Source organism: Morone saxatilis, unplaced genomic scaffold, assembly GCF_004916995.1.
Source record: "Morone saxatilis isolate NCDOM2014 unplaced genomic scaffold, NCSU_SB_2.0 Contig8, whole genome shotgun sequence".
NCBI lineage: Eukaryota > Metazoa > Chordata > Actinopteri > Moronidae > Morone > Morone saxatilis.
In genome coordinates, this window is record NW_023340257.1 from 11,110,386 (window position 1) to 11,115,856 (window position 5,471).

At 43.2% G+C, this 5,471-nt stretch overlaps 1 protein-coding gene across 1 annotated transcript in view; it reads right to left on the bottom strand.

Moving 5' to 3' along the window:
• The window catches only part of pid1 (phosphotyrosine interaction domain containing 1), a 31,571-nt gene that overhangs the window by 25,661 nt on the left and 439 nt on the right, over positions 1-5,471 (bottom strand). The gene's annotated exons all lie outside the window — the stretch shown is intronic.

A 5,471-nucleotide genomic window follows, 5' to 3' on the forward strand; every position in this document is an offset into this window, starting at 1 on the left:
ACCCATTCTACCACCTGAGCCACAGCTGCCTCAATGACAAACTTTCTATGGAGAGAAACAAACAACTGTAGTGTTATGATCTAAAATGAATTGGGTGTATTCATGAGGCCTAACAAGAAAACATTTGCAAAGCAGATTTTTGAAACATTTTAGAACCTGCTTGTTTACGTCCACGTTTTGCTTGCAAGCAGTCTTCTTCTCCGCCTTCGGCTGGTGCATTGCTACGTTTCTTGGCCGCCTGTTGATCAGTGGAATGGTAGGATACCACTGGCAGGATGTGTATCCCGTCACCAACGTCATCATGCTTCCTTCAGCTTGTGCAAGAAACGCAAACCAAATGGGGACAACCTCATAAAAACATTGTCCAATTGTGCTACCGGCGGACAACAACTCCACAGTGAAGCTTCAAAACAGGAGCAAAATATATTTCTTAAAACAAACAGACAGAAAACCAACATCACCACATCCCACATAGAAATATTTTGTGAATGGGAGAGCGTAAACTCTTTTTTAAAATTATTTTCTTCTGTTGCGCCGTTTGCCAGTGAGTACACAGCACACAGGCTAGAGTTACACATCAAGTGAACTGTTCATGAATTTTCTTCTTAAAGCCGGGCCAGTTCAGCCAACAAACCATGTCTTTCTAAACAATGTCTTCACTTTGAAGCTTAACAAACCTTTGCGTCATTCTGGACTGGCAACCAGCGCTGTCCTGCCCTTGTTTGTGCCTCAGAAGCCATTTATGCACACAAACACACATCCTTCCTCCTGTAACCTTGCTGAAAGAACACGCTGTGGTCCACAGGTAGAGGAGGAGGTTTACCCAGCATGTGGTGGCAGTTACTTCTTAAAGCAAAGGGTAGGATGCAACCTCCAGTTCCTTGCATATTAAGGATCGGGCAGTGTAACTTTCTACGCTGTCCCTCTATGTGTTTACAGCCTCCCCCTCTGATCCTGGGACAGTTTACGAGAGGAAATATGTCTGAATGGGCCCAATCCAGAGTGGACTGTGGGAGGTCCCTACGCAGAAGAAAACCTGTTTTTCTCAACCATGATTGGAGCACTAGGGCATGTAGGAGGGAGAAGGCCAGTGATCGGATGTTGTGATTGGTGGGTTAATTCTACAGGAGGAAGTGGGTATTAAAGTACCCAAACCTCAGAGCCTGGGGGTGGCAATCTCTGGCTGGCAGTAAAAACATCAACAACTCTTTGACGTAAACAATGAACCCACAGCAACATCTTGAATAGTCTACACGGAGCCAAAGGAAAAAGACCTGCTAATGACAAAAAACACGGTCCACTGTCAAGAACAAGGTCGATTTAAATGTTCCATTATTCACCTACTGACAAGTAGAAAACAGTGTACAGTACGTCCAAAATATGCACTAATCATTAGGAAAAGGAAGCCATTATTCATCTCCTACGATTTCACTGAGGGTTTAAAGATCTGTCTTGTAGCCAATTCAGAACTTCAGATAACTAACAGTAAGTAACTAGCAATTAGTTTCATTATCAATAAATACCATTAAGTTCTAAATTATATAAAACCAAATATCATAATGTAGTGATATAATACTTATAATAGGTATAATCCCCCAGTGGCCAAGATGACATTGTCCAATGACCTTGTTTTATCAATATTACAAAAAAATCGAGAAGCTGGAACCTTCAAAGAGAATAGAGTTTAAAGTATTGCTGCTAGTTTTTCTCAATGGTTATATAATAACCTTGCTTTGCCTCAAATGTTTGGCATGCTAATTTGAAAAATTACTTAAAGGTCCAGTGTGTAACATTTAGAAGAATATATTCACAGAAATAGTATATAATATTCATAGGTATAATTTGATTAGTGGATAATCACCTAAAAATAAGGATCATGTTGGCTCTAGACAGAGCTTTTTCGTGTAGTTTCTCCTACACATTTGGAAGGGGCAACAGTATTCAGTATCCACACACTGGTCCTTTAAATGATGAATCGATTATCAAAATAGTTTCCAATTTACTTTGTGACTAATTGATTAATTGTTTCAGCTGTAAAATGTTCACAACTGTTCCTAGTTTGATAGTATTTCTTCAAATATGTGCTGAGATGTGAAACAGCTTTTGCAACTTACATTTACCTACTGGGTGCATCTTTTGCAATCCACAGTCCAGCCTGGGACTAATCTAGCAAATGAAGGTCTGGACCATGTTAAAAAACAAAACATAAATTAAGGCCAGAAATTATGATCTATGGTAGTAAAAGCTAAAGAACAAAAAACTAAATTACACAGCTGAGACAGTTGCATTTTGCCCAATGGGAAGAATAAGACTGTCAAATGCAGATCCTTGAAATATGATCACTTCCGCAAACGGGAGATTATGCCCATTCATCAAATATGAAGAGCCAAACCAGCGAGCCAAAAGCCATTTGTTCACAAGAGGCAAATTTGTGCTGGCTGAAAAAAACAACGTGTCGAGGGAACCATGGGAAACTTGTGCCAGTCTACTCACAGATTCCTTTTGCCACCGAGGCCACAGTCTCAACAACATAGCTGTGGCCACAAAGCAACCTCAGCCAGACAAAGACACAGACAGACCGAGGGACAGACGTAGAAACAAATAAAGGCAGGCGGAGATAGCCACAGTAACAAGTACAGATGAACAGACAGTGGCTGGTTCTCACCAAGTTTGACCTCAGTGGGCTATTTCCGCACTGTCAGGTCCACATCTTTTTATGTCCTCAGCCCTGTTTGTCAGTGTCACACACATTAAAGTGTCAAAAGTGGAAAACCATGGCTAAAGAAAGAGCTGCTGACAGAGGGGAAAAAAAAAACATGTTTGGTCACCCTAGGAATAGTCAAAAAGGAAGCATGTTGTTGTGTGTGCATTGCATACGAGTGTATATGTATGTGTGAGCCTTTGTGCCCGTATAACGCTGCAATGTTGTGCAATCTGTCGTTGAACTAACATGGCCTCTGCCTGGGGAGGAAGGGCCCCCCGAAACTGACTGAGGCATGTGGTCAGCGAGATGTAGGAGGGATGGGGAGAGAGAAGGACGGACCGAGGGAGAGAAAAACTAAGAGGCACGATGCAGCACCAACACACAGCATAGCCACAACACACACTTTGATTCCAAAACACTTCGGATTGTAAACATTAAAGCAGCTTGGTGTTGCTGATGCGACCTGTATCTCCTCACTCCCACACCTCCATCCATCTCTTTTCTACCCCCCTCCTCTTCCTGCCTGAGCGTGAGACAAAAATGCAGCAAGACATCAGGTGTTGCTATGGCAACAGAAGACAGCACAAGTGAGGATAATGTGGACGGATGCCATAGTGAATGAAAACAACAAAACAGAAGATAATAAACACTAGTACATCCTAGATCCACTACCTGGTGTCTCTGGCTCCAGAAAACCCCACCATTCCTAACTCAAAGGAGGTGAAGGAGACCAGTGTAAAGGATTGGCCGTCTGTTGCCACGGTTACAAAGCAGGCAATGGGCAGGTATTGCTCTGGTTCTATAACATCTTTTCACTGAATTGGTTTTTCATCCTTATACTGTTATTTAATCTTCTATTTACTGATCCAAACGCTCCTGGCAGTCCATCGGGACCATGGGCCTATTCATGAAGGTTTCTGCAACCTGGACACACTTTGTTGATCCAAATTCTCCTCCAAAGTCATCCATCAAGTCCATCCATCAACATTGCCAATCAGCGTCTCATAGTTTTGAAGTGGACAGCAGAAACATGCCAAACTCTTTATGAACTCTGGGCCACAGCTGGTCTCCAGGAGGTAAGCTGCTGTGAGCCAAGTGCCGGTTATCAAACACACAAACATGCATTTTTCCTCTACCAAGTATTGCACTTCCATAATGCAGGAGCCTATATTTCCCAAAAGCTGTGTTCATATCATATGGATGGTAAAGATTCCTGTGTAGGTGAGCGTTCACATCACAGGACTGATGTATCACTTCAAGGTGAATATATAGAGCTTTCAGAAAAACGACAACACTATTTGCAAGTTGACATGAACGTGGCACGTCTTTCAAACTCCACGCGCCCAGTTTGTGAAGCAGGCTTCCTGTAGCATAGTCTCCAAGGCCGAGCTGAGACAACCCTGATGTTATGTTATTTTCTCAGACTTTAGAAAGCTCCCTTCAGGGACCCTCCAACTGTTGTCTGCACTCCCCATGAGAAATAAACTGATGTTCAAGTGTACAATCGGTGGAGTGCCACTTTAAAGGACAGCTTTGCCTACTGTTGCTACACGTGCAAAGAGTCCAAATGTCTCCCAGATGTAACAGCAGTAAAATCTGATCTGTTCAATCACATGATGATGTGTATGCGTGCCATTCTGCATCCCCATAAGCTGAAACCGGTATGGCAGCTACAATGTTAGGTGTAAGTGTGCTATTGATTCTATCACTCTGTTCTTGAGACCCGATAAGGTTGAAGTGGTGGACTTAAGGATGGCAGTAAAATGATAATGAGTAATATGAAATCGATAAATTTAAACACATATACAGACTAGTGAATAACTATGCTTACATACATAATTTATCATGAACTTAAAATAAAGCAAGCAGCTAATGTGAAGGGGAAAAATAAAATAACATCACCTCAAATTATTTCAACCTTGCTCCACATGACTGTAAATGTGGCTATTTTTCTTTTAGTGTAGATTAGTTGGCAAAGTGCGTGACTTGGAATGATTACTCACAGGCACAAGCCCAACGTTTTCTTCAAAAGCAACAGAGCCACGGAAAATGTGAGATACACGGTGGCTCTGTGACACTTGTTGAGCGTGACACTGAAGCCCCAAAAAAACAACAACAACAACAACAAAAGGAAGCAGTGTTCAATCAACCTTCATCAATAACAACTCATCTAGGGTTGGAAGTATGGAACGTTATCCACAAGGTGATAGTTCTGGAACGCGGTTGCTGGGCGACACATGAGCGGTCAGAGCTCGGCTGTTTAAAGTAATCAGAGTCAGAGGGGAGGGTTCATACAGATGTTTGTTTATGGGATCGTTTGCGCCCCCCCCACACACCGGAAACTCTCGGTTTTAATAATTCGTGATTCCATCTTCTTGACGCCTGGGCAGAAGAGGGGATTGTGCAAGTTCACTTGGCAGGCAGTCCTGCAGGCCGACATCTGGAGAGCATTACGTCTGCAGGAGACGTGAAGCCAGGCTCGGTGCACGGCTTGCCCCTGGATATCAAACTACGTGTCATTAACGTTGTATCCCCCTCTCCCTCTCTCCCTCCCTCTCTTCCCCCTCTTCTTAACAGGTCGCAGGCGGCAGGTTACTGTCTGTCTGCTTCTTCTTCTTCTTCTTCTTTTCTGCAGCGGTTTCACACAGTAAACGGAGAGCACAGCGGAGATGAAGCATCCTGATGTGACAACATGAAGGAAAACTAGAGTGACACCAGGAGAGGGCCTGCAGCTGCAGTCAGTGGGTTAGTGTGAGGATGGGGGGGG